Here is a 19,718-nt window from a genome sequence, read left to right as displayed (position 1 = left end):
TCTCACGGCATGCTACCAGTGTTAAAGACTGCGATGGAGCTCCGTATGCCACGGCAAACTGGCTGACACTGACGGCGGCGGTGCACAAATGCTGCGCAGCTAGCGCCATTCGGCGGCCAACACCGCGGTTCCTGGTGTGTCCGCTGTGCCGTGCGTGTGATCATTGCTTGTACAGCCCTCTCGCATTGTCCGGAGCAAGTATGGTGGGTCTGACACACCGGTGTCAATGTGTTCTTTTTTCCATTTCCAGGAGTGTATACAGCAGCTCATGACATCCAGTCTTACAAATGTACTGTCTCTGATGGACACACGTCCAGATTATCCGCTCTCAAAATTCCCCCATCTCTCTCCCCCACATCCACCACTGCTGGTGGCTCAATTCCCACTGCGCAACGCTACGCGCTGTTAACAGCCAACAACCCAACACTACAATAGCGAATTCCAACAATGCCACCCAGCCACAGACTGCACACAGCGCAGCCAGTAATTTTCATACAGAGCGCTACGTGGCGTTACCAATATAAGAACCTAAACAGCCTACTCACCATGGAGACGGATAAATCTATCAATTTGTGATAAGCGCCTGTGGTTCGGAAACGAAAGAGTCGATGGTTACAAGCGAAAATCATTGTGATACCTCTGACAGTGGGACACAGGTACTATTATTGTTGTTGCTAATAGGTAGTAGTATGGACCAAGCCGAGCAAAAATGTCCACTAAACATGGGATCTAAAATGCTTACCTGAGGAGCTATGAGAAGTTGGTCATCTTCACTAGCATGGAACATATCTCCTCTATTGAACAACTGATAATAGCTCTTAAGGTATGCGTTTTAGGCCCCATGTTTACCAGACAAATATTCTTGTTCAGTTCGATGCTACCATATCTGGAAGTGGCGTAGCCGGCCGGTGTGGCCGAGCGCTTCTAGGCGCTTCAGTCAGGAACCGCGCGACCGCTAAGGTCGCAGGTTCGAATCCTGCCTCGGGCATGGATGTGCGTGATGTCCTTAGGTCAGTTAAGTTTAAGTAGTTCTAAATTCTAGGGGACTGATGACCTCAGATGTTAAGTCCCATTGTGCTCAGAACCATTTGAACCATTTTTTTTAAGTGGCGTACCCTACAATCTTAGCAGCAACGCTACCGATGCGTGTATTTCACTTCAGAGATGTCAGACAAGTTATCGATTATAACTTTGGACTTGTTCGTTTCTGGTACAGGAATCCTGATCTGAAATGGATACATTCACCTTTCTCCATTATTCTTCAATGTTTGTTATATCATTACGGAATCTCCCTGTAGACAAATACACAACTGGCCATTGAAATTGCTACACCAAGAAGAAATGCAGATGATAAACGGGTATCCATTGGACAAATATACACTCCTGGAAATGGAAAAAAGAACACATTGACACCGGTGTGTCAGACCCACCATACTTGCTCCGGACACTGCGAGAGGGCTGTACAAGCAATGATCACACGCACGGCACAGCGGACACACCAGGAACCGCGGTGTTGGCCGTCGAATGGCGCTAGCTGCGCAGCATTTGTGCACCGCCGCCGTCAGTGTCAGCCAGTTTGCCGTGGCATACGGAGCTCCATCGCAGTCTTTAACACTGGTAGCATGCCGCGAGAGCGTGGACGTGAACCGTATGTGCAGTTGACGGACTTTGAGCGAGGGCGTATAGGGGGCATGCGGGAGGCCGGGTGGACGTACCGCCGAACTGCTCAACACGTGGGGCGTGAGGTCTCCACAGTACATCGATGTTGTCGCCAGTGGTCAGCGGAAGGTGCACGTGCCCGTCGACCTGGGACCGGAACGCAGCGACGCACGGATGCACGCCAAGACCGCAGGATCCTACGCAGTGCCGTAGGGGACCGCACCGCCACTTCCCAGCAAATTAGGGACACTGTTGCTCCTGGGGTATCGGCGAGGACCATTCGCAACCGTCTCCATGAAGCTGGGCTACGGTCCCGCACACCGTTAGGCCGTCTTCCGCTCACCCCCCAACATCGTGCAGCCCGCCTCCAGTGGTGTCGCGACAGGCGTGAATGGAGGGACGAATGGAGACGTGTCGTCTTCAGCGATGAGAGTCGCTTCTGCCTTGGTGCCAATGATGGTCGTATGCGTGTTTGGCGCCGTGCAGGTGAGCGCCATAATCAGGACTGCATACGACCGAGGCACCCAGGGCCAACACCCGGCACCATGGAGTGGGGAGCGATCTCCTACACTGGCCATACACCACTGGTGATCGTCGAGGGGACATTGAATAGTGAACGGTACATCCAAACCGTCATCGAACCCATCGTTCGACCATTCCTAGACCGGCAAGGGAACTTGCTGTTCCAACAGGACAATGCACGTCCGCATGTATCCCGTGCCACCCAACGTGCTCTAGAAGGTGTAAGTCAACTACCCTGGCCAGCAAGATCTCCGGATCTGTCCCCCATTGAGCATGTTTGGGACTGGATGAAGCGTCGTCTCACGCGGTCTGCACGTCCAGCACGAACGCTGGTCCAACTGAGGCGCCAGGTGGAAATGGCATGGCAAGCCGTTCCACAGGACTACATCCAGCATCTCTACGATCGTCTCCATGGGAGAATAGCAGCCTGCATTGCTGCGAAAGGTGGATGTACACTGTACTAGTGCCGACATTGTGCTTGCTCTGTTGCCTGTGTCTATGTGCCTGTGGTTCTGTCAGTGTGATCATGTGATGTATCTGACCCCAGGAATGTGTCAATAAAGTTTCCCCTTCCTGGGACAATGAATTCACGGTGTTCTTATTTCAATTTCCAGGAGTGTATTATACTAGAACTGACGTGATTATATTTACACGCAATTTGGGTTCATAGATCCTGAGAAATTAGTACACAGAACAACCACCTCTGGCCGTAATAACGGCCTTGATACGCCTCGGCATTGAGTCAAACTGAGCTTGGATGGCGTGCACAGGTACAGCTGCCGATGCAGCTTCAACACGATACCACAGTTCATCAAGAGTAGTGACTGGCGTATTGTGATAAGCCAGTTCCTCGGCCACCATTGACCAGACGTTTTCATTGGTGAGAGATCTGGAGAACGTGCTGGCCAGGGGAGCAGTCGAACATTTTCCTTATCCAGCAAGGCGGGTACAGGACCTGCCACATGCTGTCATGCATTATCCTGATGAAATGTAATGTTTCGCAGGGACGAATGAAGGGTAGACCCACGGGTTGTAACACATCTGAAATGTAACGCCCACTGTTCAAAGTGCCGTCAATGTGAACAAGAGGTGACCGAGACGTGTAACCAATGGCACCCCATACCATCACGCCGGATGATACGCCAGTATGGCGATGACGAATACACGCTTCAAATGTGCGTTCATCGCGATGTCGCCAAACACGGATGCGACCATCTTGATGTTGTAAACAGAACTTGGATTCATGCGAAAAAATTACGTTTTGCCATTTGTGCACCCAGGTTCGACGTTGAGTACACCATCGCAGGCGCTCCTGTCTGTGATGCAGTGTTAAGGGTAACCACAGCCATGGTCTCCGAGCTGATAGTCCATGCGGCTGCAAACGTCGTCGAACTGTTCGTGCAGATGGTTGTCGTCTTGCAAACGTCCCCCTGGACTCAGGGATCGAGACGTGGCTGCACGATCCGTAACACCCATGCGGATAAGATGCTTGTCATGTCGACTGATAGTGATACAAAGCCGTTGGCATCCAGCACGGCGTTCCGTATTACCCTCCTGAACCCACCGATTCCATATTCTGCTAACAGTCATGCGAGCAGCAATGTCGCGATACGTGAAACCGCAATCGCTATAGGCTACAATCCGACCTTACGCTGCGTGGTAACACATCTAGTCGTTTCCTTTTCTTTTCCACTCGCAGGTAGATTGAGAGAAATACGACTTCCTACATGCCTCCATATGAACCCTAATTTTCTAGGGTATTCACTTCGTGGTCCATACGCGAAGCGTATGTTGTCGACAGTACAACCGTTCTGAAGTCAGCCTCAGATGCTGGTTCTCTACACTTTCTGAGTAGTATTCTCCGAAATGAATGTATTCTTCCCTCACGGGATTCTCACTTGAGCTACCGAAGCATACCCGTAACACTTGCATGCTTATCGAACCAACCGATAACAAATCTAGGAGCTTGCCTCTCAACTGCTTCGATTTCGTTGTAGATCATTAAACAAACAAACGAGCATTACTCAAAAAAAGGTCGCACTAACGTCATATACGCAGGCCCCTTTGCAGATGAACTTTTTTCCTAAAATTCTCCCAATAAACCGAAGTCGACCGTTCACTTTCCCTATCACAGTTCTGTGCTCGTTCTATTTCATATCGCTTTGAAACGCTACACCAATAGATTTAAACGACTTCACTCTGTTAACCAACACACTGCTAATACTGTAGCCAAACATTACCGGTTTGTTATTCCTGCCCATCCGAATTGACGTACATTTTTTCACATTTAGAGTTAGCTGCCTTTCATCACACCAATTGGATATTTTGTCTGTAATCTTGCACCTTACTATAGTCACTCAACTGCGACACCTTACTGTACACCACAGCATCATCAGCAAACAATTGCAGGTTGCTGCTCAGCCTGTCTACCAAATCATTTATGTATACAGAGAGCAACAGCGGTCCTATCACAGCTCCATCGGGAACTCGTGACGATACCCTTGTATCCGATGTACACTTGCCGTTGAGGACAACATACTGGGTTGTATTACTTGAGAAGTCTTCGAGCCACTTACATATCTATGAACTTACTCCATGTGCTCGTACCTTCATTAATAGCCTATCATGAGGCACTGTGTCAAATGTTTTCCGGCCTGTTGCCCTTCAACCACAGTTCACAGTACATCATATGAGAAAAGAGCAAGCTGGTTTCCGCATGGGCTATGATTTCTAAAGCCGTGCTGAAACGTGGACATGAGCTTTTTGGTCATCCATAATTCATTATATTCGAATATACTCTAGAATTCTGCAGCTAACCGATGGTAAGGATATTGGTCTGTAAATTTGCGGGTCCGTGCTTTCACCTTTCGTTTGTACAGGAGTCATCTGTGCATTTTTCCAGTCGCTACGTAATAACAAAGAATGGGGCCAGTGACGTAGAGTAGTCTTTGTAAAATCGAATTGGAACTCCACCTGGAACTGGTGACTTATTTGTTTTCAACTCTTTCAGTTGTTTGTCAACGCCAGGGATGCTTATTTCTATGTCACCCATACGGGATTCTGCTAGATGGTCGAATGACGGTACGTTTGTACGATTCTCCTAAGTGAACGGTTTCTTAAACGTGAAATCTAAAACTTCCTTTTGCTATGTTCTGCTGCCAAACCAGACAGGCCAACGAGTGACTGGATGGAAGCCTTAGATCCTCTTAGAGAGTTTAGGTAGAACAGATGTTCATCTCTTTAACGACGAGAAGGAGTGTACATTAAAAAACAGCGAGATAAAATGGCTTAAGCTATGCATTACAGTTGGTATATTCTTTTATTCAAACCACATCAAACCACGACTCCTTGGCACTCGTTAAAATGAGGCTGTTTGCTATTTTCTGTTGGCTGTTGGCGGGAAGAAGCAAGTCGAATCTTTTGTGTTCCAATGTCAGAGACCATACGCTATAAAAACTAATTACTGATCAGCATGGGGGAATCTGCACAAAAAATATTGATGTTAAAATAAAATGACTCATTACGCATAATTATGATTTATAGTGCAAATGATACATGGAACATGAAATTAACTATTGATGTATCACAAAGCATGGTTTAAGTTCACGTACTTTGAAAACCTCACAATAGACTACAGAAGTTAAATCAAGCAGATGATCACAGTATACGTACATTCCAATTGTGAAGTGTTTGGTGATTCCTGAAAATCAGAGACATAGTTGATAAATAATCCACGAGAAGAAGCTAATGTTCAAAAGGTACGCCTGAACTTTACACAGATAAGGCCATCATTAATAAAAAAATGGCTTACATCAATGATAAAGCAAGATATCCCTTTTACAGGGTCTTAAGCGTTTGAGACCGTTCCATTAATCACATTTACAGCATTGCACGCCACTGGAACATGATTAAAAATTATATCGTTTTTTTACCCTGTAAACTGCTATTATTGGTTACATACTAAAGACGCATCGTGAGCAAGATTTCAAAGTGAAAAGATGTGTAAAGTACAGTGGGATTAATGTACTGACAGTGTAAGAAAAGAAGAACTCTATTCTACTTGGAGGTGTACTTCTACGCTCTTTTAACTGGACTAACAAAAAGCATGTAAGCAAGTTTTTAGCAAACCTGAACATTAGAAATGTTTTACATACTAGTGGAAACCTGAAAACGTTACGAACAAGAATCAGTACCACTAAGCAAACAAACACTACCTTAGGAGTTCTACCTTCATTTGTTATCGATAAAATTATAGCAAATGTGGAAAAAAATGCACTACGAAAGCATTATTTTCACACTGTCTTCTTATCTTCTTCGTTATTCGAATATATCAACAAAAAGCAGGTTCCGTTTACGAGGCCAAATGTGTAGATTTACAAGAGTAAATATTAGAAATTGCCTTCCTTATAGTATGTTATTCACCTATGCACAGTAATTTTTAATATTTAAAACAGCTGCAGCCTGAACAGGACGGAAATAATGACAAAGATTCCATCGTAAACAGCAATCTGCTAACGTTTTCGGCTATTTAGGACGGTGGCAGGCCCTACCTACTGTGGTTTGAGAAAAACGCCAAGCGCAAGTCTTTAGTACCATTATCCTTTCTTTTTTACCTCCCTGAAACATTTGCTATTAACATTTCGCGTCGGAGAAACTTAACAACAACACTAAGTTAGCTGACAAAAATCCTGTGTTACATAGTGCGGGGCAATAGTATGATTGAAGGGAGGACATAGGGCTTTTATTTATCAGGGCGTGGCGTAATATAACGTAACTCATCAGATATGGAAGAGATTAGAGTAGCTAGCATGCTCAAGAGTTCTAGCAAACGTAACAGTAGTAATAATGCGTCCAGCGCTGTTGATGCATACTTTGTAACAGAACCGTCGCATATGCATAAACCGAATTTTGCAACTTTGCTCACACATAGGCAGAATTAATAAATGAATTAAAATGTAGAATAAATCATTATTTGTTCAGCAAATGTAACATCTCGCTTCTCGAGAAGTTAAACCGTTCATAAAAGTTATATAAGCGTGATCTAGAGTGTTCGCAAAATATATTAATGAAGCTGCACACTAAATTTCAGGTGGTGGTAATGTTTTTAAAATAATTAAGGTACTGACCCACATTTCATTATACATGTTTCGAAAGATAAAGTGTCTGCAGAACAGGCACACAAGTCCTCTTCTTACATTACTGGCTCCTTTTTCTTCATGCAGTTATTTTCTTCTGCTCGAAAGGACCCTGTGACGTGTTTCGTTGCACAACAGCCGTAGTCACCGACATTCACACAGAGCTGACTTAGATCGTTACTTGGAAGCAAACATTCCGCAAGCATAGGGAACTGACCTACGAGGATAATTTAATTATTTTCATTTACAAAAATAAGCAGTACGTTGCATCCAATTCTGTAAACAGACGTTATTGAAAATTTTTTATATAGCTTTATGAGACTTTTGAACAGGAGGCTTGACTCACTCGTAACCTCTCGATTAGCAAATTCCAGCACTTTTTAGCGTGAATGGGATTTATAATTCCTCGCGGAAGATCCATTCCTTTCTTTTATGTAGTGTGTGCAACACCTCGGAATCTTCTTAAATTCGGTCAATATATATCCTATATCGCAAATGTAGCTGTCTTTTGTTAATCTGTCACTACGATTAAGTCTAAATATAGCTCTGTATAAGTGTATGTTATTTTAAAAGGGATTCTCCTTAGTTTGTATATACTCCTTCTCAACTGAAGACCACCATAAATTAAATGAACCAGATTTACGATACTAATTGAAACAGCTCTTTGAATCATGATTAAATCTAACTTATTGTAAGATTGCTGCAATCAAAGTAAATTTAAACCCACAAGCATTAAGAATGATCTGCCTGTTGCAAAGCAGTGCCCCAGGATGCTATCACAACTGTATTGACGTCTTTGTATTTTTTTGTTTTCGGCTTCTTCTTACATTTCTGATTCAAAAAAACTGTCAGATTTTCTCATACATTGTTTGCTCTGCATGCTGTCATTTTTATGTTAAATACTCCCCAACAGTCTACATCACTTGTCGAAAATGTAAGTCTTTTGTCCGCCAAACACCTAATTACTGTTTCTATGAGCACATTTTGGTGACAAGATTCACTGTACGTGAAAATCAAGTTAAGATGTTTACTATAAGTAATATCCGAAGTTTCCTAAAAGAAATCATAGTCGCCGTTGACTGTATAAAATATTTATTGTTACTATTGCAGTTTCGGCCTTATGGCCATTTTCAAGTAACACTGCAAAAGTTACATTCTGTCATAATATAAAACTATCTGACATGAAAACATGTTGTCATCAAAATGCAGCCTTCTGACATGTCAGATAGTTTTATCTTCTGACAGAATGTAGCTTTTGCAGTGTTACTTGAAAATGGCCATAAGGCCGAAATTGCAGTAGTAACAATAAATATTTTATACAGTCAATGGCGACTACGATGTTTTTTAAGATATATTATATGACTGTGAATCCCAACCATGAGAACTTAATCAAATTTCTGAAGTGTTCAATGTACGTAATTTACTTTTCTCCAAAATTAATAACGACAACAGCCTCACTAAATGAAGTATAGCATATTTTCCTCCAGGTCATGAAGCGCTATAGTTAGGGAAGCCCCGCAAATACGGAAGTAGCCTGGCGCAGTGGAACAGGTGTGGTTGGAGCGCAGATGGTAACCCGTCCTTCGTGACGGTAAGGAGTCTGGGCTGAGCAGTGTTGTGGTTAACATCTCGCTAGCAATAGCGGATCATTTGGCTCATATTCTTGGAGCTTTGAGGACAGATGAGCTTAAATGCAGTATTTATGGGCCCCGGATGCTGCATTTGGTGATACCATTATCATGGCATGGTTTTGGCCCTATGACAATATCATTTCGACGCCAAGAAGATCTGTAACAGGGCGTTTTACACTGCGAAGTTCGATTAGCAATTTCGGTCAAATTATCTGTTTTGCACGTGAAACTAACTGCCACCTTTCGCTCCCTAAAGAAGTAGCACATCTAGTCTACCTTGGTTTGTGAATGACACGATTTTTTGTCAAATAGACATCACTCGACACCTGCGAATAACACAACAGAATGAAAGTTACTATTCCTGTGTGTGCCCCTTCTATACCGGTATTGCAGAGGTACAGCATTCTGTTACCTCCATACATGACGCGACATAGTGTTTCATTTGAGCATGAAATCAAGAAATTCCTCATAAGACAGCAATCTGTTTCATGATTTGATCAGATAAATCTTACATATCGTACTCCGAAACTAATGATCGCAAATTTATGAGTAAAATGTCGTCGTGTTTGTCTCATCTAGAACTATGATATCAGCAGAATAAAATACTGTAGATCAACTGGAAAAAGGGAAACTAATATTGATATCTGTTCAATTAATGTACAGGGGTTGGACACAAAAATGGAATCACCGCCAGAAATACGTGGTGGAACATAAATACAGCCTGTAAGTTTCGATTCTGTATTTGACCATGAATAACACCTGTGCAGGACCCTCAATACGATGCAAATGTCAGCGGTGGACAGAACCGTTCTTTATGTAGTTGTGAGTGTACTTTGTCGGAGTTATTTGAAGTGGAACGTGGTAAAATGTTGATGATAATGTGGGTGCTTCTGTAACTAAGACAGCCGAAGTATTTGGTGTTTAAGTGCCACCGTATCGAAGATCTGTATCCCATACATGAAAAGCGGAAAAATATCATCCACTAAACCACAACGAGGACGCAAGTGTGTGCTGGAAGTGTGTGCGTGGAAAAGATTGCATAATATTGGCTTCGTCACCGTCCACATCCCAGCCAACGCAGCTATCTCATTTAAACCTAAATGGAAGCTGTCAAGAGGTTATTAATACTCCAGACGGAAATTCGCGCGAGGCGAAAAAATGTTCACTTCCACTTTTCGCAGACTGAATTTATTGCAGAAAACGGAAACGAAAATATCTTTCCACACTATTCACAACAGTTTATCATTACAATAACATTCGTCAGTGTGAGAACCTAAGGTCGAGCAGCATTGCGTGTTTGCTTAGCCTTCGGCAAAAACACGAAACATATTCAAAGTGCTTCAGCATAATAGTAAGCGAAAGTCTTGCAATCGCTAACTAACGATATGCACTGTTGCAGATCACCATCAAATTTTACTGCAGATCAGTTCATAGATGTTTAGAGAATGTAGCTTGATCCAATATTATTCAGAGTCCAAACGCTGAACAATGTTTCAAATTCCTCAACCAAGAAACAATTCCCGTGACATGAATTTCTTCCATGTACGAACAAGCTAAAATTATTTCAGAGTTCCTCATCATCGTCACAGACTAAACTTTTACAAGTCCCGGCCGAACACGGAGAAAATATTTCGGTTACCCGCTCGAGGATATTTCCAGTGCACCTACGACATGTGTGTTCGCGAGCGCTGTTCCAACTGAGCGTCGAGATCTCGCTCTGCCGTGCGAGACTTGTCATCGATACTTTCAGGCTCTGAATATGAGCCATACTCAAGTATTTCGACTTGCGAAATTATATATAAGCCATAAATTCAGTTTTCTGTAACATATTACATATCAAATTAGTCGTATATTTCGAAATCTTTTCAATGGTGTTCTTAGTTTATGCAGAGCTTTACTTGTTTTCACAAAATAGTGTGCAGTGCAGGGTAGCCGCGTGGTCTACCGCGCCTTGTAACGGTTCGCGGAGCTCCCCTCGTCGGAGGTTCGAGTGCTCCCTCAGGCATGGACGTGTGCGATAACTGAAAAACAGTCTTGATCGCCAATTTCTTTTAATCTGAGTGACCAGTTTCAATCCTTAAGGATCATCTTCAGACTCCCTTTCTCTTTACAAACTGTTTTTTCACTAACAGTCTTTGTTTAACGGATTCTGTATCCTTTAATGTTGTATGGATTATTCCCGCATCACCATTACTTTGCAGAATATTATCTGTTATATGAATTTATGATGATTTCGTGTCTAAGACGAGATGTAATGAAACTCTGTATAACTAAAACCCTTGTGCTGCCCTTTGTGTCTATGTTTCCTTCCTACATAACAGGTAAGACCGCTTGTTAACTAACGCCCCATGTTTCGCTATTCTGTCACTCATATTATTATGAGTCTCTAACGACTATTATATTCACTACAATATTTGCTATTTATTTTGATGTGTCACATCGATAGAGAATGCCGTTTTTGCGGCAACCCTTAACGTTTATTAGATCATTTTTGCTGTCGTTACAGCACTCTGTGGCAGCTTTTCAGAATGTCGCTTCGATATTGGACGCCGTTTCTATGACAGCACTTAGTGTCCATGTAGATTATCTTTGGAAGGAAAATCAGCATTAGCCGTATTTTGTTGGTTTACTGTCAGCAAAATCGATTTTCAGTCACTAAGTGACCATTCTCAGTGCTGTAATATACAATTAAAATCGGTAGGCACTAGCATCAAGCTATAACCACAAGCTTAGAGCGATCACATAAACTCAGGGAAGTGTATGTGATCGCTCTACGCTTGTGGTAATAGCTTGATAACAGTGCCTACCAATTTTAATTGTATATTACAGCACTGAGGATGGTCACTTAGTGACTGAAAATCGATTTTGCTGACAATAAAACAACAAAATACGGCCAATGCTGATTTTCCTTCCAATTCTATCCACTATTTGGTCGTGGTGCACATAACGCACCATGGAGTCACCAATCAATAGATTGTCTTTGATAGTAGTTTCTCCCGATCGCTATAGCAACCTTTGACAGCTATTCTACATATCTTTGTCAACAGCACGTATGTTACGAAACAGATACCAGAGGGCAGCCTAGACTACTTTATTTTAAGCTAATTATTTACTACAGCTTATATTTTTTGACAAAAAATAGCATAGCAATTTTACGATGTATTTTACCTATAACTCATCTTCAAATCTTAGTAATGTAGACTATTGTAATACATTTTGTACTAATAGTACACACTGTACTTCTGACTGTTTAACACTGATCTCGTACACAGGACTCGTACAGCTTCCCTGCCTATCCAGTTAGCAGTCAGTTCAGTGTCGAGGATCGGTGCAGCCTGCTCCATGGATGTCCACCTGCCTCTCTTGGTATACGTAGTTTGTAATCTATTTCAGTGAATATACGTTACTGTAAGGATCCCTCAATCTGTAAATGTGTTATTTCAGAGTCTGAAGATGATCCTTAAGGATTGAAACCGGTCACTGCGATTAAAAGAAATTTGCGATCAATACTGTTTTTTAATTATCATGTTAATTTAAGATAGCTGATAATGTTTTTAAAAAATTTATGTGTGTTTGTGTTGTCCTTAGCGTAAACTGGTTTAAGTTAGATTAAGTAGTGTGTAAGCTTAGTGACCGAAGATGTTGTTGTTGTTGTTGTTTGGTTGGGGGAAGGAGACCAGACAGCGAGGTCATCGGTCTCATCGGATTAGGGAATGACGGGGAAGGAAGTCGGCCGTGCCCTTTGAAAGGAACCATCCCGGCATTTGCCTGGAGCGATTTAGGGAAATCACGGAAAACCTAAATCAGGATGGCCGGACGCGGGATTGAACCGTCGTCCTCCCGAATGCGAGTCCAGTGGGGACCGAAGACCTCAGCAGTTTGGTCACATAGCATCTCACCACAAATCAAAAATAACGTGTTTTTCTCGTATGGGCGATATCTCGCGTGGTTATATCACTAATAAAAACACTCCTGGAAATTGAAATAAGAACACCGTGAATTCACTGTCCCAGGAAGGGGAAACTTTATTGACACATTCCTGGGGTCAGATACATCACATGATCACACTGACAGAATCGCAGGCACATAGACACAGGCAACAGAGCATGCACAATGTCGGCACTAGTACAGTGTATATCCACCTTTCGCAGCAATGCAGGCTGCTATTCTCCCATGGAGACGATCGTAGAGATGCTGGATGTAGTCCTGTGGAACGGCTTGCCATGCCATTTCCACCTGGCGCCTCAGTTGGACCAGCGTTCGTGCTGGACGTGCTGACCGCGTGAGACGACGCTTCATCCAGTCCCAAACATGCTCAATGGGGGACAGATCCGGAGATCTAGCTGGCCAGGGTAGTTGACTTACACCTTCTAGAGCACGTTGGGTGGCACGGGATACATGCGGACGTGCATTGTCCTGTTGGAACAGCAAGTTCCCTTGCCGGTCTAGGAATGGTAGAACGATGGGTTCGATGACGGTTTGGATGTACCGTGCACTATTCAGTGTCCCCTCGACGATCACCAGTGGTGTACGGCCAGCGTAGGAGATCGCTCCCCAAACCATGATGCCGGGTGTTGGCCCTGTGTGCCTCGGTCGTATGGAGTCCTGATTGTGGCGTTCACCTGTACGGCGCCAAACACGCATACGACCATCATTGGCACCAAGGCAGAAGCGACTCTCATCGCTGAAGACGACACGTCTCCATTCGTCCCTCCATTCACGCCTGTCGCGACACCACTGGAGGCGGGCTGCACGATGTTGGGGCGTGAGCGGAAGACGGGCTATCGGTGTGCGGGACCGTAGCCCAGCTTCATGGAGACGGTTGCGAATGGTCATCGCCGATACCCCAGGAGCAACAGTGTCCCTAATTTGCTGGGAAGTGGCGGTGCGGTCCCCTACGGCACTGCGTAGGATCCTACGGTCTTGGCGTGCATCCGTGCGTCGCTGCGGTCCGGTCCCAGGTCGACGGGCACGTGCACCTTCCGTCGACCACTGGCGACAACATCGATGTACTGTGGAGACCTCACGCCTCACGTGTTGAGCAATTCGGCGGTACGTCCACCCGGCCTCCCGCATGCCCACTATATGCCCTCGCTCAAAGTCCGTCAACTGCACATACGGTTCACGTCCACGCTGTCGCGGCATGCTACCAGTGTTAAAGACTGCGATGGAGCTCCGTATGCCACGGCAAACTGACTGACACTGACGGCGGCGGTGCACAAATGCTGCGCAGCTAGCGCCATTCGACGGCCAACACCGCGGTTCCTGGTGTGTCCGCTGTGCCGTGCGTGTGATCATTGCTTGTACAGCCCTCTCGCAGTGTCCGGAGCATGTATGGTGGATCTGACACACCGGTGTCAATGTGTTCTTTTTTCCAATTCCAGGAGTGTATTTAACAACTCAGATAACTACGGTCATTCTTCCCTAATTACCTCTATTAGTGAGTTATTAATTTTTAAAGATCGTTGTTATATCCGAAAAATTTAACGTTTAATATGTTTTAAACCAAATCTGGTAATGAGGGCACGTCTTCACTCCCACACACGTCTAACTTATTTTCAAAACCATGTGACCGGTTTCTCTGCCATGATTTGGTTCAGTTTTTACTATTTCATATTTTATTTATTCAGTTAATTCGGCTGCCTTCTGCCGTTCGTTCAAACGGTCGGGATTTTATTTATAATTTTCTAAAGATTTGACTGAATGGAAACAAAGTTACGATATCTTACACGGTTCCGGGAAAATTTAGTATGAATGGCTTAGCTGAATCGTCTTATGTATCATCGTGTAAGTTGTTAGAAATTTCCTACACAGATTGAGAAAAGAATGAGTACGGTGTTACATTTCATCGACAAGAAGGCTGCTGAAGGAGGACCACAAGCTCGCGTTTGGGAAAGATCGGAACCATTTAACCGAAGTCCTTAACCTTAAGTCAGTTAGGAAACATACGGTAAATCATGATGTGTGGACATAAATCTGAACCAGCAATGTGACGAATGAAGAATAAATTCTTCTGATACTTTCCTTCCTCTCATTTGCGTTTATTGTTTTAATTCGATTTCGAAGCGAGTACGGCTCCATTGCCAAACTTGTTTGAGCTTTGGTCGATAGGGCTCCATTGTTCACAAAAAACTACACTCCTGGAAATGGAAAAAAGAACACAATGACACCGGTGTGTCAGACCCACCATACTTGCTCCGGACACTGCGAGAGGGCTGTACAAGCAATGATCACACGCACGGCGCAGCGGACACACCAGGAACCGCGGTGTTGGCCGTCGAATGGCGCTAGCTGCGCAGCATTTGTGCACCGCCGCCGTCAGTGTCAGCCAGTTTGCCGTGGCATACGGAGCTCCATCGCAGTCTTTAACACTGGTAGCATGCCGCGACAGCGTGGACGTGAACCGTATGTGCAGTTGACGGACTTTGAGCGAGGGCGTATAGTGGGAATGTGGGAGGCCGGGTGGACGTACCGCCGAATTGCTCAACACGTGGGGCGTGAGGTCTCCACAGTACATCGATGTTGTCGCCAGTGGTCGGCGGAAGGTGCACGTGCCCGTCGACCTGGGACCGGACCGCAGCGACGCACGGATGCACCCCAAGACCGTAGGATCCTACGCAGTGCCGTAGGGGACCGCACCGCCACTTCCCAGCAAATTAGGGACACTGTTGCTCCTGGGGCATCGGCGAGGACCATTCGCAACCGTCTCCATGAAGCTGGGCTACGGTCCCGCACACCGTTAGGCCGTCTTCCGCTCACGCCCCAACATCGTGCAGCTCGCCTCCAGTGGTGTCGCGACAGGCGTGAATGGAGGGACGAATGGAGACGTGTCGTCTTCAGCGATGAGAGTCGCTTCTGCCTTGGTGCCAATGATGGTCGTATGCGTGTTTGGCGCCGTGCAGGTGAGCGCCACAATCCGGACTGCATACGACCGAGGCACACAGGGCCAACACCCGGCATCATGGTGTGGGGAGCGATCTCCTACACTGGCCGTACACCACTGGTGATCGTCGAGGGGACACTGAATAGTGCACGGTACATCCAAACCGTCATCGAACCCATCGTTCTACCATTCCTAGACCGGCAAGGGAACTTGCTGTTCCAACAGGACAATGCACGTCCGCATGTATCCCGTGCCACCCAACGTGCTCTAGAAGGTGTAAGTCAACTACCCTGGCCAGCAAGATCTCCGGATCTGTCCCCCATTGAGCATGTTTGGGACTGGATGAAGCGTCGTCTCACGCGGTCTGCACGTCCAGCACGAACGCTGGTCCAACTGAGGCGCCAGGTGGAAATGGCATGGCAAGCCGTTCAACAGGACTACATCCAGCATCTCTACGATCGTCTCCATGGGAGAATAGCAGCCTGCATTACTGCGAAAGGTGGATATACACTGTACTAGTGCCGACATTGTGCATGCTCTGTTGCCTGTGTCTATGTGCCTGTGGTTCTGTCAGTGTGATCATGTGATGTGTCTGACCCCAGGAATGTGTCAATAAAGTTTCCCCTTCCTGGGACAATGAATTCACGGTGTTCTTATTTCAATTTCCAGGAGTGTATTTCACAGGCAATGTCCCCAGCACCAGTGCTGTGTAGGCAACACAAACTAGATATTATTATATTAAATAAAACGTAAGTCTTCTTAAATATTACTTAAGTTGTTTACTACAGCAGCTTGGTGACCTCGTCTCGTCTGTATTTGAGAATTTTATCTGTCGAGAATTCGACACTTTCCAGGACTTTATTTCCAAGAAAATTAATGAACACGTTCATAATATATAGAGAAACCTCAGTATGGCGGTGTGGAGCTACAGTATCTTGTTGAAGATCAACCTCGATCATCATACGGCTATAGTCTTCACCTCTTGAGTCGATTATAGTCGCCTACCTTTTCTCTGGCGTGCATCAAAGTGGCTTATAGTTAGACGCCTCACGGGGTAGTGGTTGTTGAATTCTAAACCACACAGAAGACATAGGCGGATGCCAATGTAACTGTGTAAATGTACTGACAGCTGGTATATAAATGACCGGAGTTGCAATACTCTGTGGCACGTAGAACGGGGCATTGGTGTGTTTCGTTGTTAGCGTAGGCCTGGTAGGTTCTGTCAGGAATGTAAAACGTGTGCGTTATCAGCACTTGGCAGGCTTTGGAAGGGGCCTGGAAGTGGGTCTCCATTTGCCCAGCTGGTTGAATCGCTCACCATACAGATACGTGCGGCTTTCGGACGTGATCCTGGCTCATTGTCGAACTGCACAGGAACGGGTGTGCAAGGATACTCGTTGTCAAGATTCCGGTCGATCACGTCTGACTGCCACCAGGGAGGGTTGCCATGTAGTGCATCAAGCACTTCAAGCAAATAACGAAGTAAGGGAACGGTTCAGAGTTACTCCGGGTGACCGCGCCCGAATTTTCTGTCGACTGGATAGATGCCACATGGTTCCATTGTTTTGAGACGCACAGCGGTGTTTCTCGTAATGTCACGCAGTGAGTAGCTATTGGGTCATGTCTAGTAGAGATTGTGAGAATTCTGACTCCACGAACTTACGTCACGGTCATCCAGGATCCTCACGGGTTACCTCCAATACGGCAGTATCGTGGTGCAGTTTTTCAACAGAGCAATGTTATCCACAGACAGCACGTATTTCTATGAGCTGTTCGCGCGATTTTGAGGTGCGTATCCCCAAATATGTCCCTGCTAGAACGTGTGTTGGGCCAGCTCAGACACGAACCGCATCCCGGGACAGTATCCGGGCTATCAAGGGGCACCTACTACAGTTGTGCGTCAGCTTGCCGCAATGGCGGGTACAACGGCTTTATGAAACCCGTACCATCCGAATCAGTGTAAGCATGCGGTCCAGAGGGCAATGCCACGTCGTACTGCTGAGCGAGCTTGCACTGCCAAGTTCTTTGTAAATTTCATTCCATGTTATAGTCACTGAAATAATTTCACATCGTCTCTGAACTCGTGATTTCGTTTCCTCATCATATTCTGGATGCTTCACATTTTCTTTAGCCAATGGCCTTGCTGTATTGGTAACACTATTGGTAACCCTGGTTCCCTTCAAATCACCGCGTCGGGCTTGGATAACCTTTGAGCGGGTCACCGTCTCGGTCTGCTGAGTGCTGTTGGCAAGCGTGGTACACTCAGTCCTTGTGAGGCCAATTGAAATAGAGGCCTGGTAACGAAAACTGACAACGGATAGAGAACGGTGTGCTGACCACACGTCCTACGTTTACGCATCAGTGACGCCTACTGTCGGAGGATGACACGGCTTTCAACGCCTATTTGTTTCTTAATATTTCTTTATGCAGCGCACAACATCATATTCATTCCGCGATGGAAACGTACCAACCTGGCTCCACGGTCTCCTGATGTAGCACGATGATCGAAGTGGTGAAGGTTCCGATCGCATCTCTGTTGTCAAGAACCTTGGATGTTTTCCAGTGACTGTAACTCCAGTTATCAGAGTTTCTCTTAAAGAGGAGGATGCTAATGGTCCACGAGCCTCCTCTAGAAATAACGGTACTGCCTCCTCCTTGCTGGATTTGACAGTCAAGGCTGTTACCTTCTGTCGTCTGGATACGATATTATTAGACCTCATAAAGTGAAGTACCACTTCACTTTGCCGTATTAGTGTAGTGTGGTCCTGATGTCTCTATGACCGCATCGCTACGTAATTCAGAAATTTGGCGTACATCTTTTGGCGAACTGTCTTCTGGTGCATTACCTCAATGTGGCGGCACCAATCATGAAGTTCTCTGTAGCAGGGACTACCTTCAAAGAAAGACTTGCCTTTTGCCGCTATTGTTACTGCGTACCAAACTGTGTCGGTTTGTGGACTATGTGACACACGGCAAAACACTTTGCGTGCATTACAATGTCGTCTCCAGAACTATTCAGAATTACTGCTAGTTGTCTACATTTTGGAGATTTAACACTAAAACTCTTCGTGATGCACATCGTTTCTCTTGCAGAATCTGCCACTGGAGTTTGTTGCAGTCTGTCTTCAGGCCACACGTGACCCATCGGGACCATCCGACCGCCGTGTCATCCTCAAATGAGGATGCGGATAGGAGGGGCTTGTGGTCAGCACTCCCCTCTGCCGGTGGTTATGATGGTTTTCTGTGACCGGAGCTATTCGGTCGAGTAGCTCCTCAATTGGCATCACGAGGCCGAGTGCACCCCGAAAAAATGGAAACAGCGCATGGCAGCCTGAATGGTGACCCATCCAATTGCCGGCCACGCCCGACAGCGCTTAACTTAGGTGATCTGACGGGAATCGGTGTACCCACTGCGCCAAGGCCGTTGCCTCGAAGTGTGTTGAGCATGTCCATAATGTTTTTGTGCTCACTGAACGATTCCATCACGGACCTGTCAGATTTATGAGCTCCTATTATTCTTAGGTGATAAGAGCTAAAGCATCGATCTAACGAAGTTTTGCAACGCCCTTTTTACATAGTTCGATTATCTTTCAACAAAACTCAGGCAGACATCTGTTTCTCTTATAACAAAATTTGCATGGGAAAATTAATGTATCGGTAGCTGTGATTGTGAATAAAGACAGTTAAACTTCTGCAATAAGGTCACACATTAATAAGTTTCCTTACAATACGTACTATTAATAATAACTTCGTAGTGGTGTAAGGTCCTTCTTTGGTGCTGAGCTGTACGGGTTGAACATTACCAAAACCGACAAACTGCAGGGACGGTTTCCTGCCTGGAAATGGAGGGAAAAAAATCCTATGAACATATATCCGAAAATTCATCGT

Source organism: Schistocerca americana, chromosome 7 (assembly GCF_021461395.2).
Source record: "Schistocerca americana isolate TAMUIC-IGC-003095 chromosome 7, iqSchAmer2.1, whole genome shotgun sequence".
In the NCBI taxonomy this organism is placed as follows: Eukaryota; Metazoa; Arthropoda; class Insecta; order Orthoptera; family Acrididae; genus Schistocerca; species Schistocerca americana.
Note: the sequence above shows the minus strand (reverse complement) of the source record.